The sequence below is a fragment of the Sycon ciliatum genome, chromosome 1 (genome assembly GCF_964019385.1).
Source record: "Sycon ciliatum chromosome 1, ocSycCili1.1, whole genome shotgun sequence".
Lineage (NCBI taxonomy): Eukaryota > Metazoa > Porifera > Calcarea > Leucosolenida > Sycettidae > Sycon > Sycon ciliatum.
Genome location: NC_088643.1, coordinates 33,969,467 through 33,989,228, shown reverse-complemented (window position 1 = coordinate 33,989,228; position 19,762 = coordinate 33,969,467). Strand labels below are relative to the sequence as shown.

The 19,762-nt window shown below is 43.9% G+C and overlaps 1 long non-coding RNA gene across 2 annotated transcripts in view; it reads right to left on the bottom strand.

Moving 5' to 3' along the window:
- LOC135823832 (uncharacterized) overlaps positions 1-19,762 on the bottom strand; it is a 154,497-nt gene that overhangs the window by 13,139 nt on the left and 121,596 nt on the right. The window contains exons 1-2 of one of the 2 annotated variants that reach the window (XR_010554774.1): positions 4,820-4,879; positions 3,719-3,776 (exon numbers count right to left, since the gene is read on the bottom strand). This is a non-coding gene — a long non-coding RNA (uncharacterized LOC135823832). Of the gene's footprint in view, positions 1-3,718; positions 3,777-4,819; positions 4,880-19,762 lie in introns of those variants that run through there. The other variant, XR_010554773.1, reaches the window with a different exon arrangement.

The following is a 19,762-nucleotide window of genomic DNA, read 5'->3' as shown; positions in this document are numbered from 1 at the left end:
AGGTACGTTGAAATTGAAAGGTCAGCACAAATGGTCAAAATCAGACATTTTCTCACCTTTCTGCCCGTTCGCAGCTCAGAAAATGACAATGACCATCCTCATCTCGTTGTATAGCTGGACATAGACAAGAGAACCAAGAAAAAGACCCACATTTCTCTAAAGAACTCGCCCAGGGCTGCTGAAAGCTGAAAAAGAACCTATCTAGAAGTTTGGGGCTTTTTGCCCGTGAATCTTCACTTTGCGACTAAACTATTCACAGCAGTGCCAAATTTTCTGGGTCATTGAATGCGGGTACCAGCGCCCTACAAGGAAACCAAAAATCAACCTAATGCGACCACTGAAATTACAGCTGGTTCATGTTATAGAGAGGTACGTTGAAATTGAAAGGTCAGCACAAATGGTCAAAATCCGACATTTTCTCACCTTTCTGCCCGTTCGCAGCTCAGAACATGACAATGACCATCCTCATCTCATTGTATAGCTGGACATAGACAAGAGCACCAAGAAAAAGACCCACATTTCTCTAAAGAACTCGCCCAGGGCTGCTGAAAGCTGAAAAAGAACCTATCTAGAAGTTTGGGGCTTTTTACCTGTGAATCTTCACTTTGCGACTAAACTATTCACAGCAGTGCCAAATTTTTAGGGTCACTGAATGCGGGTGCCAGCGCCCTACAAGCAAACCAAAAATGAAACCAATGCGACCACTGAAAATACAGCTGGGTCATGTTATAGAGAGGTACGTTGAAATTGAAAGGTCAGCACAAATGGTCAAAATCCGACATTTTCTCACCTTTCTGCCCGTTCGCAGCTCAGAAAATGACAATGACCATCCTCATCTCGTTGTGTAGCTGGACATAGAAAATAGCACCATGAAAAAGACCCACATTTCTCTAAAGAACTCGCCCAGGGCTGCTGAAAGCTGAAAAAGAACCTATCTAGAAGTTTGGGGCTTTTTACCCGTGAATCTTCACTTTGCGACTAAACTATTCACAGCAGTGCCAAATTTTCTGGGTCACTGAATGCGGGTGCCAGCGGCTTAAAAGCAAACCAAAAATGAACCAATGCGACCACTGAAATTACAGCTGGGTCATGTTATAGAGAGGTACGTTGAAATTGAAAGGTCAGCACAAATGGTCAAAATCCGACATTTTCTCACCTTTCTTCCCGTTCGCAGCTCAGAAAATGACAATGACCATCCTCATCTCGTTGTATAGCTGGACATAGACAAGAGCACCAAGAAAAAGACCCACATTTCTCTAAAGAACTCGCCCAGGGCTGCTGAAAGCTGAAAAAGAACCTATCTAGAAGTTTGGGGCTTTTTGCCCCTGAATCTTCACTTTGCGACTAAACTATTCACAGCAGTGCCAAATTTTCTGGGTCATTGAATGCGGGTACCAGCGCCCTATAAGGAAACCAAAAATCAACCCAATGCGACCACTGAAATTACAGCTGGTTCATGTTATAGAGAGGTACGTTGAAATTGAAAGGTCAGCACAAATGGTCAAAATCCGACATTTTCTCACCTTTCTGCCCGTTCGCAGCTCAGAACATGACAATGACCATCCTCATCTCATTGTATAGCTGGACATAGACAAGAGCACCAAGAAAAAGACCCACATTTCTCTAAAGAACTCGCCCAGGGCTGCTGAAAGCTGAAAAAGAACCTATCTAGAAGTTTGGGGCTTTTTACCTGTGAATCTTCACTTTGCGACTAAACTATTCACAGCAGTGCCAAATTTTTAGGGTCACTGAATGCGGGTGCCAGCGCCCTACAAGCAAACCAAAAATGAAACCAATGCGACCACTGAAATTACAGCTGGGTCATGTTATAGAGAGGTACGTTGAAATTGAAAGGTCAGCACAAATGGTCAAAATCAGACATTTTCTCACCTTTCTGCCCGTTCGCAGCTCAGAAAATGACAATGACCATCCTCATCTCGTTGTGTAGCTGGACATAGAAAATAGCACCATGAAAAAGAGCCACATTTCTCTAAAGAACTCACCCAGGGCTGCTGAAAGCTGAAAAATAACCTATCTAGAAGTTTGGGGCTTTTTACCCGTGAATCTTCACTTTGCGACTAAACTATTAACAGCAGTGCCAACTTTTTAGGGTCACTGATTGTGGGTGCTAGCGCCCTACAAGCAAACCAAATATGAAACCAATGCGACCGCTGACATTACAGCTGGGTCATGTTATAGAGAGGTACGTTGAAATTAAAAGGTCAGCACAAATGGTCAAAATTTTCTCACCTTTCCGCCCAATCGCAGCTCAGAAAATGACAATGACCATCCTCATCTCGTTGTGTAGCTGGACATAGACAAGGGCACCATGAAAAATAGTCACATTTCTCTAAAGAACTCACCCAGGGCTACTGAAAGCTGAAAAAGAACCTATCTAGAAGTTTGGGGCTTTTTACCCGTGAATCTTCACTTTGCGACTAAACAATTCACAGCAGTGCCAACTCTTCTGGGTCACTGAATGCGGGTGCCAGCGCCCTATAAGCAAACCAAAAATGAAACCAATGCGACAACTGAAATTACAGCTGGGTCATGTTATAGAGAGGTACGTTGAAATTGAAAGGTCAGCACAAATGGTCAAAATCAGACATTTTCTCACCTTTCTGCCCGTTCGCAGCTCAGAAAATGACAATGACCATCCTCATCTTGTTGTGTAGCTGGACATAGAAAAAAGCACCATGAAAAAGAGCCATATTTCTCCAAAGAACTCACCCAGGGCTGCTGAAAGCTGAAAAAGAACCTATCTAGAAGTTTGGGCCTTTTTACCCGTGAATCTTCACTTTGCGACTAAACTATTCACAGCAGTGCCAAATTTTCTGGGTCACTGAATGCGAATACCAGCGCCCTACAAGCAAACCAAAACTGAAACCAATGCGACCACTGAAAATACAGCTGGGTCATGTTATAGAGAGGTACGTTGAAATTGAAAGGTCAGCACAAATGGTCAAAATCCGACATTTTCTTACCTTTCTGCCCGTTCGCAGCTCAGAAAATGACAATGACCATCCTCATCTCGTTGTGTAGCTGGACATAGACAAGAGCACCAAGAAAAAGACCCACATTTCTCTAAAGAACTCGCCCAGGGCTGCTGAAAGCTGAAAAAGAACCTATCTAGAAGTTTGGGGCTTTTTACCCGTGAATCTTCACTTTGCGACTAAAATATTCACAGCAGTGCCAACTTTTCTGGGTCACTGAATGCGGGTGCCAGCGCCCTACAAGCAAACCAAAAATCAAACCAATGCGACCACTGAAATTACAGCTGGGTCATGTTATAGAGAGGTACGTTGAAATTGAAAGGTCAGCACAAATGGTCAAAATCCGACATTTTCTCACCTTTCTGCCCGTTCGCAGCTCAGAAAATGACAATGACCATCCTCATCTTGTTGTGTAGCTGGACATAGAAAAAAGCACCATGAAAAAGAGCCACATTTCTCCAAAGAACTCACCCAGGGCTGCTGAAAGCTGAAAAAGAACCTATCTAGAAGTTTGGGGCTTTTTACCCGTGAATCTTCACTTTGCGACTAAACTATTCACAGCAGTGCCAAATTTTCTGGGTCACTGAATGCGAATGCCAGCGCCCTACAAGCAAACCAAAAATGAAACCAATGCGACCACTGAAAATACAGCTGGGTCATGTTATAGAGAGGTACGTTGAAATTGAAAGGTCAGCACAAATGGTCAAAATCCGACATTTTCTCACCTTTCTGCCCGTTCGCAGCTCAGAAAATGACAATGACCATCCTCATCTCGTTGTGTAGCTTTACATACACAAGAGCACCAAGAAAAATACCCACATTTCTCTAAAGAACTCGCCCAGGGCTGCTGAAAGCTGAAAAAGAACCTATCTAGAAGTTTGGGGCTTTTTACCCGTGAATCTTCACTTTGCGACTAAAATATTCACAGCAGTGCCAACTTTTCTGGGTCACTGAATGCGGGTGCCAGCGCCCTACAAGCAAACCAAAAATCAAACCAATGCGACCACTGAAAATACAGCTGGGTCATGTTATAGAGAGGTACGTTGAAATTGAAAGGTCAGCACAAATGGTCAAAATCCGACATTTTCTCACCTTTCTGCCCGTTCGCAGCTCAGAAAATGACAATGACCATCCTCATCTCGTTGTGTAGCTGGACATAGAAAATAGCACCATGAAAAAGAGCCACATTTCTCTAAAGAACTCACCCAGGGCTGCTGAAAGCTGAAAAATAACCTATCTAGAAGTTTGGGGCTTTTTACCCGTGAATCTTCACTTTGCGACTAAACTATTCACAGCAGTGCCAAATTTTCTGGGTCACTGAATGCGGGTGCCAGCGTTCTACAAGCAAACCAAAAATCAAACCAATGCGACCACTGAAAATACAGCTGGGTCATGTTATAGAGAGGTACGTTGAAATTGAAAGGTCAGCACAAATGGTCAAAATCCGACATTTTCTCACCTTTCTGCCCGTTCGCAGCTCAGAAAATGACAATGACCATCCTCATCTCGTTGTGTAGCTGGACATAGACAAGAGCACCAAGAAAAAGACCCACATTTCTCTAAAGTACTCGCCCAGGGCTGCTGAAAGCTGAAAAAGAACCTATCTAGAAGTTTGGGGCTTTTTACCCGTGAATCTTCACTTTGCGACTAAAATATTCACAGCAGTGCCAACTTTTCTGGGTCACTGAATGCGGGTGCCAGCGCCCTACAAGCAAACCAAAAATCAAACCAATGCGACCACTGAAATTACAGCTGGGTCATGTTATAGAGAGGTACGTTGAAATTGAAAGGTCAGCACAAATGGTCAAAATCCGACATTTTCTCACCTTTCTGCCCGTTCGCAGCTCAGAAAATGACAATGACCATCCTCATCTTGTTGTGTAGCTGGACATAGAAAAAAGCACCATGAAAAAGAGCCATATTTCTCCAAAGAACTTACCCAGGGCTGCTGAAAGCTGAAAAAGAACCTATCTAGAAGTTTGGGGCTTTTTACCCGTGAATCTTCACTTTGCGACTAAACTATTCACAGCAGTGCCAAATTTTCTGGGTCACTGAATGCGAATACCAGCGCCCTACAACCAAACCAAAACTGAAACCAATGCGACCACTGAAAATACAGCTGGGTCATGTTATAGAGAGGTACGTTGAAATTGAAAGGTCAGCACAAATGGTCAAAATCCGACATTTTCTTACCTTTCTGCCCGTTCGCAGCTCAGAAAATGACAATGACCATCCTCATCTCGTTGTGTAGCTGGACATAGACAAGAGCACCAAGAAAAAGACCCACATTTCTCTAAAGAACTCGCCCAGGGCTGCTGAAAGCTGAAAAAGAACCTATCTAGAAGTTTGGGGCTTTTTACCCGTGAATCTTCACTTTGCGACTAAAATATTCACAGCAGTGCCAACTTTTCTGGGTCACTGAATGCGGGTGCCAGCGCCCTACAAGCAAACCAAAAATCAAACCAATGCGACCACTGAAATTACAGCTGGGTCATGTTATAGAGAGGTACGTTGAAATTGAAAGGTCAGCACAAATGGTCAAAATCCGACATTTTCTCACCTTTCTGCCTGTTCGCAGCTCAGAAAATGACAATGACCATCCTCATCTTGTTGTGTAGCTGGACATAGAAAAAAGCACCATGAAAAAGAGCCATATTTCTCCAAAGAACTCACCCAGGGCTGCTGAAAGCTGAAAAAGAACCTATCTAGAAGTTTGGGGTTTTTACCCGTGAATCTTCACTTTGCGACTAAACTATTCACAGCAGTGCCAAATTTTCTGGGTCACTGAATGCGAATACCAGCGCCCTACAAGCAAACCAAAACTGAAACCAATGCGACCACTGAAAATACAGCTGGGTCATGTTATAGAGAGGTACGTTGAAATTGAAAGGTCAGCACAAATGGTCAAAATCCGACATTTTCTTACCTTTCTGCCCGTTCGCAGCTCAGAAAATGACAATGACCATCCTCATCTCGTTGTGTAGCTGGACATAGACAAGAGCACCAAGAAAAAGACCCACATTTCTCTAAAGAACTCGCCCAGGGCTGCTGAAAGCTGAAAAAGAACCTATCTAGAAGTTTGGGGCTTTTTACCCGTGAATCTTCACTTTGCGACTAAAATATTCACAGCAGTGCCAACTTTTCTGGGTCACTGAATGCGGGTGCCAGCGCCCTACAAGCAAACCAAAAATGAAACCAATGCGACCACTGAAAATACAGCTGGGTCATGTTATAGAGAGGTACGTTGAAATTGAAAGGTCAGCACAAATGGTCAAAATCCGACATTTTCTCACCTTTCTGCCCGTTCGCAGCTCAGAAAATGACAATGACCATCCTCATCTCGTTGTGTAGCTGGACATAGACAAGAGCACCAAGAAAAATACCCACATTTCTCTAAAGAACTCGCCCAGGGCTGCTGAAAGCTGAAAAAGAACCTATCTAGAAGTTTGGGGCTTTTTACCCGTGAATCTTCACTTTGCGACTAAAATATTCACAGCAGTGCCAACTTTTCTGGGTCACTGAATGCGGGTGCCAGCGCCCTACAAGCAAACCAAAAATCAAACCAATGCGACCACTGAAATTACAGCTGGGTCATGTTATAGAGAGGTACGTTGAAATTGAAAGGTCAGCACAAATGGTCAAAATCCGACATTTTCTCACCTTTCTGCTAGTTCGCAGCTCAGAAAATGACAATGACCATCCTCATCTCGTTGTGTAGCTGGACATAGAAAATAGGACCATGAAAAAGAGCCACATTTCTCTAAAGAACTCGCCCAGGGCTGCTGAAAGCTGAAAAAGAACCTATCTAGAAGTTTGGGGCTTTTTACCCGTGAATCTTCACTTTGCGACTAAACTATTCACAGCAGTGCCAAATTTTCTGGGTCACTGAATGCGGGTGCCAGCGCCCTACAAGCAAACCAAAAATCAAACCAATGCGACCACTGAAAATACAGCTGGGTCATGTTATAGAGAGGTACGTTGAAATTGAAAGGTCAGCACAAATGGTCAAAATCCGACATTTTCTCACCTTTCTGCCCGTTCGCAGCTCGGATAATGACAATGACCATCCTCATCTCGTTGTGTAGCTGGACATAGACAAGAGCACCAAGAAAAAGACCCACATTTCTCTAAAGAACTCGCCCAGGGCTGCTGAAAGCTGAAAAAGAACCTATCTAGAAGTTTGGGGCTTTTTACCCGTGAATCTTCACTTTGCGACTAAAATATTCACAGCAGTGCCAACTTTTCTGGGTCACTGAATGCGGGTGCCAGCGCCCTACAAGCAAACCAAAAATGAAACCAATGCGACCACTGAAAATACAGCTGGGTCATGTTATAGAGAGGTACGTTGAAATTGAAAGGTCAGCACAAATGGTGAAAATCCGACATTTTCTCACCTTTCTGCCCGTTCGCAGCTCAGAAAATGACAATGACCATCCTCATCTCGTTGTGTAGCTGGACATAGACAAGAGCACCAAGAAAAATACCCACATTTCTCTAAAGAACTCGCCCAGGGCTGCTGAAAGCTGAAAAAGAACCTATCTAGAAGTTTGGGGCTTTTTACCCGTGAATCTTCACTTTGCGACTAAAATATTCACAGCAGTGCCAACTTTTCTGGGTCACTGAATGCGGGTGCCAGCGCCCTACAAGCAAACCAAAAATCAAACCAATGCGACCACTGAAATTACAGCTGGGTCATGTTATAGAGAGGTACGTTGAAATTGAAAGGTCAGCACAAATGGTCAAAATCCGACATTTTCTCACCTTTCTGCTAGTTCGCAGCTCAGAAAATGACAATGACCATCCTCATCTCGTTGTGTAGCTGGACATAGAAAATAGGACCATGAAAAAGAGCCACATTTCTCTAAAGAACTCGCCCAGGGCTGCTGAAAGCTGAAAAAGAACCTATCTAGAAGTTTGGGGCTTTTTACCCGTGAATCTTCACTTTGCGACTAAACTATTCACAGCAGTGCCAAATTTTCTGGGTCACTGAATGCGAATGCCAGCGCCCTACAAGCAAACCAAAAATGAAACCAATGCGACCACTGAAAATACAGCTGGGTCATGTTATAGAGAGGTACGTTGAAATTGAAAGGTCAGCACAAATGGTCAAAATCCGACATTTTCTCACCTTTCTGCCCGTTCGCAGCTCAGAAAATGACAATGACCATCCTCATCTCGTTGTGTAGCTGGACATAGACAAGAGCACCAATAAAAATACCCACATTTCTCTAAAGAACTCGCCCAGGGCTGCTGAAAGCTGAAAAAGAACCTATCTAGAAGTTTGGGGCTTTTTACCCGTGAATCTTCACTTTGCGACTAAAATATTCACAGCAGTGCCAAATTTTCTGGGTCACTGAATGCGGGTGCCAGCGCCCTACAAGCAAACCAAAAATCAAACCAATGCGACCACTGAAATTACAGCTGGGTCATGTTATAGAGAGGTACGTTGAAATTGAAAGGTCAGCACAAATGGTCAAAATCCGACATTTTCTCACCTTTCTGCCCGTTCGCAGCTCAGAAAATGACAATGACCATCCTCATCTTGTTGTGTAGCTGGACATAGAAAAAGCACCATGAAAAAGAGCCACATTTCTCCAAAGAACTCACCCAGGGCTGCTGAAAGCTGAAAAAGAACCTCTCTAGAAATTTGGGGCTTTTTACCCGTGAATCTTCACTTTGCGACTAAACTATTCACAGCAGTGCCAAATTTTCTGGGTCACTGAATGCGAATGCCAGCGCCCTACAAGCAAACCAAAAATGAAACCAATGCGACCACTGAAAATACAGCTGGGTCATGTTATAGAGAGGTACGTTGAAATTGAAAGGTCAGCACAAATGGTCAAAATCCGACATTTTCTCACCTTTCTGCCCGTTCGCAGCTCAGAAAATGACAATGACCATCCTCATCACGTTGTGTAGCTGGACATAGACAAGAGCACCAAGAAAAATACCCACATTTCTCTAAAGAACTCGCCCAGGGCTGCTGAAAGCTGAAAAAGAACCTATCTAGAAGTTTGGGGCTTTTTACCCGTGAATCTTCACTTTGCGACTAAAATATTCACAGCAGTGCCAACTTTTCTGGGTCACTGAATGCGGGTGCCAGCGCCCTACAAGCAAACCAAAAATCAAACCAATGCGACCACTGAAATTACAGCTGGGTCATGTTATAGAGAGGTACGTTGAAATTGAAAGGTCAGCACAAATGGTCAAAGTCCGACATTTTCTCACCTTTCTGCCCGTTCGCAGCTCAGAAAATGACAATGACCATCCTCATCTCGTTGTGTAGCTGGACATAGAAAATAGGACCATGAAAAAGAGCCACATTTCTCTAAAGAACTCGCCCAGGGCTGCTGAAAGCTGAAAAATAACCTATCTAGAAGTTTGGGGCTTTTTACCCGTGAATCTTCACTTTGCGACTAAACTATTCACAGCAGTGCCAAATTTTCTGGGTCACTGAATGCGGGTGCCAGCGCCCTACAAGCAAACCAAAAATCAAACCAATGCGACCACTGAAAATACAGCTGGGTCATGTTATAGAGAGGTACGTTGAAATTGAAAGGTCAGCACAAATGGTCAAAATCCGACATTTTCTCACCTTTCTGCCCGTTCGCAGCTCGGATAATGACAATGACCATCCTCATCTCGTTGTGTAGCTGGACATAGACAAGAGCACCAAGAAAAAGACCCACATTTCTCTAAAGAACTTGCCCAGGGCTGCTGAAAGCTGAAAAAGAACATATCTAGAAGTTTGGGGCTTTTTACCCGTGAATCTTCACTTTGCGACTAAACTATTCACAGCAGTGCCAAATTTTCTGGGTCACTGAATGCGGGTTCAAGCGCCCTACAAGCAAACCAAAAATGAAACCAATGCGACAACTGAAATTACAGCTGGTTCATGTTATAGAGAGGTACGTTGAAATTGAAAGGTCAGCACAAATGGTCAAAATCCGACATTTTCTCACCTTTCTGCCCGTTCGCAGCTCAGAAAATGACAATGACCATCCTCATCTTGTTGTGTAGCTGGACATAGAAAAAAGCACCATGAAAAAGAGCCATATTTCTCCAAAGAACTCACCCAGGGCTGCTGAAAGCTGAAAAAGAACCTATCTAGAAGTTTGGGGTTTTTACCCGTGAATCTTCACTTTGCGACTAAACTATTCACAGCAGTGCCAAATTTTCTGGGTCACTGAATGCGAATACCAGCGCCCTACAAGCAAACCAAAACTGAAACCAATGCGACCACTGAAAATACAGCTGGGTCATGTTATAGAGAGGTACGTTGAAATTGAAAGGTCAGCACAAATGGTCAAAATCCGACATTTTCTTACCTTTCTGCCCGTTCGCAGCTCAGAAAATGACAATGACCATCCTCATCTCGTTGTGTAGCTGGACATAGACAAGAGCACCAAGAAAAAGACCCACATTTCTCTAAAGAACTCGCCCAGGGCTGCTGAAAGCTGAAAAAGAACCTATCTAGAAGTTTGGGGCTTTTTACCCGTGAATCTTCACTTTGCGACTAAAATATTCACAGCAGTGCCAACTTTTCTGGGTCACTGAATGCGGGTGCCAGCGCCCTACAAGCAAACCAAAAATCAAACCAATGCGACCACTGAAATTACAGCTGGGTCATGTTATAGAGAGGTACGTTGAAATTGAAAGGTCAGCACAAATGGTCAAAATCCGACATTTTCTCACCTTTCTGCCCGTTCGCAGCTCAGAAAATGACAATGACCATCCTCATCTTGTTGTGTAGCTGGACATAGAAAAAAGCACCATGAAAAAGAGCCACATTTCTCCAAAGAACTCACCCAGGGCTGCTGAAAGCTGAAAAAGAACCTATCTAGAAGTTTGGGGCTTTTTACCCGTGAATCTTCACTTTGCGACTAAACTATTCACAGCAGTGCCAAATTTTCTGGGTCACTGAATGCGGGTGCCAGCGCCCTACAAGCAAACCAAAAATCAAACCAATGCGACCACTGAAATTACAGCTGGGTCATGTTATAGAGAGGTACGTTGAAATTGAAAGGTCAGCACAAATGGTCAAAATCCGACATTTTCTCACCTTTCTGCCCGTTCGCAGCTCAGAAAATGACAATGACCATCCTCATCTCGTTGTGTAGCTGGACATAGACAAGAGCACCAAGAAAAATACCCACATTTCTCTAAAGAACTCGCCCAGGGCTGCTGAAAGCTGAAAAAGAACCTATCTAGAAGTTTGGGGCTTTTTACCCGTGAATCTTCACTTTGCGACTAAAATATTCACAGCAGTGCCAACTTTTCTGGGTCACTGAATGCGGGTGCCAGCGCCCTACAAGCAAACCAAAAATCAAACCAATGCGACCACTGAAATTACAGCTGGGTCATGTTATAGAGAGGTACGTTGAAATTGAAAGGTCAGCACAAATGGTCAAAATCCGACATTTTCTCACCTTTCTGCCCGTTCGCAGCTCAGAAAATGACAATGACCATCCTCATCTCGTTGTGTAGCTGGACATAGAAAATAGCACCATGAAAAAGAGCCACATTTCTCTAAAGAACTCACCCAGGGCTGCTGAAAGCTGAAAAATAACCTATCTAGAAGTTTGGGGCTTTTTACCCGTGAATCTTCACTTTGCGACTAAACTATTCACAGCAGTGCCAAATTTTCTGGGTCACTGAATGCGGGTGCCAGCGCCCTACAAGCAAACCAAAAATCAAACCAATGCGACCACTGAAAATACAGCTGGGTCATGTTATAGAGAGGTACGTTGAAATTGAAAGGTCAGCACAAATGGTCAAAATCCGACATTTTCTCACCTTTCTGCCCGTTCGCAGCTCAGAAAATAACAATGACCATCCTCATCTTGTTGTGTAGCTGGACATAGAAAATAGCTCCATGAAAAAGACCCACATTTCTCTAAAGAACTCGCCCAGGGCTGCTGAAAGCTGAAAAAGAACCTATCTAGAAGTTTGGGGCTTTTTACCCGTGAATCTTCACTTTGCGACTTAACTATTCACAGCAGTGCCAAATTTTCTGGGTCACTGAATGCGGGTGCCAGCGCCCTACAAGCAAACCAAAAATCAAACCAATGCGACCACTGAAATTACAGCTGGGTCATGTTATAGAGAGGTACGTTGAAATTGAAAGGTCAGCACAAATGGTCAAAATCCGACATTTTCTCACCTTTCTGCCCAATTGCAGCTCAGAAAATGACAATGACCATGCTCATCTCGTTGTATAGCTGGACATAGACAAGAGCACCAAGAAAAATACCCACATTTCTCTAAAGAACTCGCCCAGGGCTGCTGAAAGCTGAAAAAGAACCTATCTAGAAGTTTGGGGCTTTTTACCCGTGAATCTTCACTTTGCGACTAAACTATTCACAGCAGTGCCAAATTTTCTGGGTCACTGAATGCGGGTGCCAGCGCCCTACAAGCAAACCAAAAATCAAACCAATGCGACCACTGAAATTACAGCTGGGTCATGTTATAGAGAGGTACGTTGAAATTGAAAGGTCAGCACAAATGGTCAAAATCCGACATTTTCTCACCTTTCTGCCCGTTTGCAGCTCAGAAAATGACAATGACCATGCTCATCTCGTTGAATAGATGGACATAGACAAGAGCACCAAGAAAAAGACCCACATTTATCTAAAGAACTCGCCCAGGGCTGCTGAAAGCTGAAAAAGAACCTATCTAGAAGTTTGGGGCTTCTTACCCGTGAATCTTGGCTTTGCGACTAAACTATTCACAGCAGTGCCACATTTTCTGGGTCACTGAATGCGGGTACCAGCGCCCTACAAGCAAACCAAAAATGAAACCAATGCGACCACTGAAATTACAGCTGGGTTATGTTATAGAGAGGTACGTTGAAATTGAAAGGTCAGCACAAATGGTCAAAATCCGACATTTTCTCACCTTTCTGCCCGTTCGCAGCTCAGAAAATGACAATGACCATCCTCATCTCGTTGTGTAGCTGGACATAGAAAAGAGCACCATGAAAAAGAGCCACATTTCTCTAAAGAACTCACCCAGAGCTGCTGAAAGCTGAAAAAGAACCTATCTAGAAGTTTGGGGCTTTTTACCCGTGAATCTTCACTTTGCGACTAAACTATTCACAGCAGTGCCAAATTTTCTGGGTCACGGAATAATTATGTAAGCCAAACTAGTCTTGTCCTTTGTGTCCTGCGTCCCGGGGAACGGAATGGCTGTGATTCCGTTACAAACGCCCTACAAGCAAACCAAATATGAAACCAATGCGACCGCTGACATTACAGCTGGGTCATGTTATAGAGAGGTACGTTGAAATTGAAAGGTCAGCACAAATGGTCAAAATCCGACATTTTCTCACCTTTCTGCCCGTTTGCAGCTCAGAAAATGACAATGACCATGCTCATCTCGTTGTATAGATGGACATAGACAAGAGCACCAAGAAAAAGACCCACATTTATCTAAAGAACTCGCCCAGGGCTGCTGAAAGCTGAAAAAGAACCTATCTAGAAGTTTGGGGCTTCTTACCCGTGAATCTTGGCTTTGCGACTAAACTATTCACAGCAGTGCCACATTTTCTGGGTCACTGAATGCGGGTACCAGCGCCCTACAAGCAAACCAAAAATGAAACCAATGCGACCACTGAAATTACAGCTGGGTTATGTTATAGAGAGGTACGTTGAAATTGAAAGGTCAGCACAAATGGTCAAAATCCGACATTTTCTCACCTTTCTGCCCGTTCGCAGCTCAGAAAATGACAATGACCATCCTCATCTCGTTGTGTAGCTGGACATAGAAAAGAGCACCATGAAAAAGAGCCACATTTCTCTAAAGAACTCACCCAGAGCTGCTGAAAGCTGAAAAAGAACCTATCTAGAAGTTTGGGGCTTTTTACCCGTGAATCTTCACTTTGCGACTAAACTATTCACAGCAGTGCCAAATTTTCTGGGTCACGGAATAATTATGTAAGCCAAACTAGTCTTGTCCTTTGTGTCCTGCGTCCCGGGGAACGGAATGGCTGTGATTCCGTTACAAACGCCCTACAAGCAAACCAAATATGAAACCAATGCGACCGCTGACATTACAGCTGGGTCATGTTATAGAGAGGTACGTTGAAATTGAAAGGTCAGCACAAATGGTCAAAATCCGACATTTTCTCACCTATCTGCCCGGTCGCAGCTTAGAAAATGACAATGACCATCCTCATCTCGTTGGTTAGCTGGACATAGACAAGAGCACCATGAAAAAGAGTCACATTTCTCTAAAGAACTCGCCCAGGGCTGCTGAAAGCTGAAAAAGAACCTATCTAGAAGTTTGGGGCTTTTTACCCGTGAATCTTCACTTTGCGACGAAACTATTCACAGCAGTGCCAAAATTTCTGGGTCATTGAATGCGGGTGCCAGCGCCCTACAAGGAAACCAAAAATTAATTCAATGCGACCACTGAAATTACAGCTGGTTCATGTTATAGAAAGGTACGTTGAAATTGAAAGGTCAGCACAAATGGTCAAAATCCGACATTTTCTCACCTTTCTGCCCGTTCGCAGCTCAGAAAATGACAATGACCATCCTCATCTCATTGTATAGCTGGACATAGACAAGAGCACCAAGAAAAAGACCCACATTTCTCTAAAGAACTCGCCCAGGGCTGCTGAAAGCTGAAAAAGAACCTATCTAGAAGTTTGGGGCTTTTTACCCGTGAATCTTCACTTTGCGACTAAACTATTCACAGCAGTGCCAACTTTTTAGGGTCACTGATTGTGGGTGCCAGCGCCCTACAAGCAAACCAAATATGAAACCAATGCGACCGCTGACATTACAGCCGGGTCATGTTATAGAGAGGTACGTTAAAATTGGAAGGTCAGCACAAATGGTCAAAGTCCGACATTTTCTCACCTTTCTGCCCGTTCGCAGCTTAGAAAATGACAATGACCATCCTCATCTCGTTGGTTAGCTGGACATAGACAAGAGCACCATGAAAAAGAGTCACATTCCTCTAAAGAACTCACCCAGGGCTGCTGAAAGCTGAAAAAGAACCTATCTAGAAGTTTGGGGCTTTTTACCCGTGAATCTTCACTTTGCGACTAAACTATTCACAGCAGTGCCAAATTTTCTGGGGCACTGAATGCGGGTGCCAGCGCCCTACAAGCAAACCAAAAATCAAACCAATGCGACCACTGAAATTACAGCTGGGTCATGTTATAGAGAGGTACGTTGAAATTGAAAGGTCAGCACAAATGGTCAAAATCCGACATTTTCTCACCTTTCTTCCCGTTTGCAGCTCAGAAAATGACAATGACCATGCTCATCTCGTTGTATAGCTGGACATAGACAAGAGCACCAAGAAAAAGGCACACATTTCTCTAAAGAACTCGCCCAATGCTGCTGAAAGCTGAAAAAGAACCTATCTAGAAGTTTGGGGCTTTTTACCCGTGAATCTTCACTTTGCGACTAAACTATTCACAGCAGTGCCAAATTTTCTGGGTCACTGAATGCGGGTGCCAGCGCCCTACAAGCAAACCAAAAATCAAACCAATGCGACCACTGAAATTACAGTTGGGTCATGTTATAGAGAGGTACGTTGAAATTGAAAGGTCAGCACAAATGGTCAAAATCCGACATTTTCTCACCTTTCTGCCCGTTCGCAGCTCAGAAAATGACAATGACCATCCGCATCTCGTTGTATAGCTGGACATAGACAAGAGCACCAAGAAAAAGACCCAAATTTCTCTAAAGAACTCACCCAGGGCTGCTGAAAGCTGAAAAAGAACCTATCTAGAAGTTTGGGGCTTTTTACCCGTGAATCTTCACTTTGCGACTAAACTATTCACAGCAGTGCCAAATTTTTAGGGTCACTGATTGTGGGTGCCAGCGCCCTACAAGCAAATCAAATATGAAACCAATGCGACCGCTGACATTACAGCTGGGTCATGTTATAGAGAGGTACGTTAAAATTGGAAGGTCAGCACAAATGGTCAAAGTCCGACATTTTCTCACCTTTCTGCCCGTTCGCAGCTTAGAAAATGACAATGACCATCCTCATCTCGTTGGTTAGCTGGACATAGACAAGAGCACCGTGAAAAAGAGTCACATTTCTCTAAAGAACTCACCCAGGGCTGCTGAAAGCTGAAAAAGAACCTATCTAGAAGTTTGGGGCTTTTTACCCGTGAATCTTCACTTTGCGACTAAACTATTCACAGCAGTGCCAAATTTTCTGGGTCACTGAATGCGGGTGCCAGCGCCCTACAAGCAAACCAAAAATGAAACCAATGCGACCACTGAAAATACAGCTGGGTCATGTTATAGAGAGGTACGTTGAAATTGAAAGGTCAGCACAAATGGTCAAAATCCGACATTTTCTCACCTTTCTGCACGTTCGTAGCTCAGAAAATGACAATGACCATCCTCATCTCGTTGTGTAGCTGGACATAGACAAGAGCACCAAGAAAAAGACCCACATTTCTCTAAAGAACTCGCCCAGGGCTGCTGAAAGCTGAAAAAGAACCTATCTAGAAGTTTGGGGCTTTTTACCCGTGAATCTTCACTTTGCGACTAAAATATTCACAGCAGTGCCAAATTTTCTGGGTCACTGAATGCGGGTGCCAGCGCCCTACAAACAAACCAAAAATCAAACCAATGCGACCACTGAAATTACAGCTGGGTCATGTTATAGAGAGGTACGTTGAAATTGAAAGGTCAGCACAAATGGTCAAAATCCGACATTTTCTCACCTTTCTGCCCGTTCGCAGCTCAGAAAATGACAATGACCATCCTCATCTCGTTGTGTAGCTGGACATAGAAAATAGCACCATGAAAAAGAGCCACATTTCTCTAAAGAACTCACCCAGGGCTGCTGAAAGCTAAAAAAGAACCTATCTAGAAGTTTGGGGCTTTTTACCCGTGAATCTTCACTTTGCGACTAAACTATTCACAGCAGTGCCAAATTTTCTGGGTCACTGAATGCGGGTGCCAGCGCCCTACAAGCAAACCAAAAATCCAACCAATGCGACCACTGAAATTACAGCTGGGTCATGTTATAGAGAGGTACGTTGAAATTGAAAGGTCAGCACAAATGGTCAAAATCCGACATTTTCTCACCTTTCTGCCCGTTTGCAGCTCAGAAAATGACAATGACCATGCTGATCTCGTTGTATAGCTGGACATAGACAAGAGCACCAAGAAAAAGACCCACATTTCTCTAAAGAACTCGCCCAGGGCTGCTGAAAGCTGAAAAAGAACCTATCTAGAAGTTTGGGGCTTTTTACCCGTGAATCTTCAATTTGCGACTAAACTATTCACAGCAGTGCCACATTTTCTGGGTCACTGAATGCGGGTGCCAGCGCCCTACAAGCAAACCAAGAATCAAACCAATGCGACCACTGAAATTACAGCTGGGTCATGTTATAGAGAGGTACGTTGAAATTGAAAGGTCAGCACAAATGGTCAAAATCCGACATTTTCTCACCTTTCTGCCCGTTCGCAGCTCAGAAAATGACAATGACCATCCTCATCTCGTTGTGTAGCTGGACATAGAAAATAGCACCATGAAAAAGAGCCACATTTCTCTAAAGAACTCACCCAGGGCTGCTGAAAGCTGAAAAAGAACCTATCTAGAAGTTTGGGGCTTTTTACCCGTGAATCTTCACTTTGCGACTAAACTATTCACAGCAGTGCCAGATTTTCTGGGTCACTGAAAACGGGTTCCAGCGCCCTACAAGCAAACCAAAAATCAAACCAATGCGACCACTGAAATTACAGCTGGGTCATGTTTTAGAGAGGTACGTTGAAATTGAAAGGTCAGCACAAATGGTCAAAATCCGACATTTTCTCACCTTTCTGCCCGTTCGCAGCTCAGAAAATGACAATGACCATCCTCATCTCGTTGTATAGCGGGACATAGACAAGAGCACCAAGAAAAAGACCCACATTTCTCTAAAGAACTCGCCCAGGGCTGCTGAAAGCTGGAAAATAACCTATCTAGAAGTTTGGGGCTTTTTACCCGTGAATCTTCACTTTGCGACTAAACTATTCACAGCAGTGCCAAATTTTTAGGGTCACTGATTGTGGGTGCCAGCGCCCTACAAGCAAACCAAATATGAAACCAATGCGACCGCTGACATTACAGCTGGGTCATGTTATAGAGAGGTACGTTAAAATTGGAAGGTCAGCACAAATGGTCAAAGTCCGACATTTTCTCACCTTTCTGCCCGTTCGCAGCTTAGAAAATGACAATGACCATCCTCATCTCGTTGGTTAGCTGGACATAGACAAGAGCACCATGAAAAAGAGTCACATTTCTCTAAAGAACTCACCCAGGGCTGCTGAAAGCTGAAAAAGAACCTATCTAGAAGTTTGGGGCTTTTTACCCGTGAATCTTCACTTTGCGACTAATATATTCACAGCAGTGCCAAATTTTCTGGGTCACTGAATGCGAGTGCCAGCGCCCTACAAGCAAACCAAAAATCAAACCAATGCGACCACTGAAATTACAGCTGGGTCATGTTATAGAGAGGTACGTTGAAATTGAAAGGTCAGCACAAATGGTCAAAATCCGACATTTTCTCACCTTTCTGCCCGTTCGCAGCTCAGAAAATGACAATGACCATCCTCATCTCGTTGTGTAGCTGGACATAGACAAGAGCAGCAAGAAAAAGACCCACATTTCTCTAAAGAACTCGCCCAGGGCTGCTGAAAGCTGAAAAAGAACCTATCTAGAAGTTTGGGGCTTTTTACCCGTGAATCTTCACTTTGCGACTAAACTATTCACAGCAGTGCCAAATTTTCTGGGGCACTGAATGCGGGTGCCAGCGCCCTACAAGCAAACCAAAAATCAAACCAATGCGACCACTGAAATTACAGCTGGGTCATGTTTTAGAGAGGTACGTTGAAATTGAAAGGTCAGCACAAATGGTCAAAATCCGACATTTTCTCACCTTTCTGCCCGTTCGCAGCTCAGAAAATGACAATGACCATCCTCATCTCGTTGTATAGCGGGACATAGACAAGAGCACCAAGAAAAAGACCCACATTTCTCTAAAGAACTCGCCCAGGGCTGCTGAAAGCTGGAAAATAACCTATCTAGAAGTTTGGGGCTTTTTACCCGTGAATCTTCACTTTGCGACTAAACTATTCACAGCAGTGCCAAATTTTTAGGGTCACTGATTGTGGGTGCCAGCGCCCTACAAGCAAACCAAATATGAAACCAATGCGACCGCTGACATTACAGCTGGGTCATGTTATAGAGAGGTACGTTAAAATTGGAAGGTCAGCACAAATGGTCAAAGTCCGACATTTTCTCACCTTTCTGCCCGTTCGCAGCTTAGAAAATGACAATGACCATCCTCATCTCGTTGGTTAGCTGGACATAGACAAGAGCACCATGAAAAAGAGTCACATTTCTCTAAAGAACTCACCCAGGGCTGCTGAAAGCTGAAAAAGAACCTATCTAGAAGTTTGGGGCTTTTTACCCGTGAATCTTCACTTTGCGACTAATATATTCACAGCAGTGCCAAATTTTCTGGGTCACTGAATGCGAGTGCCAGCGCCCTACAAGCAAACCAAAAATCAAACCAATGCGACCACTGAAATTACAGCTGGGTCATGTTATAGAGAGGTACGTTGAAATTGAAAGGTCAGCACAAATGGTCAAAATCCGACATTTTCTCACCTTTCTGCCCGTTCGCAGCTCAGAAAATGACAATGACCATCCTCATCTCGTTGTGTAGCTGGACATAGAAAATAGCACCATGAAAAAGAGCCACATTTCTCTAAAGAACTCACCCACGGCTGCTGAAAGCTGAA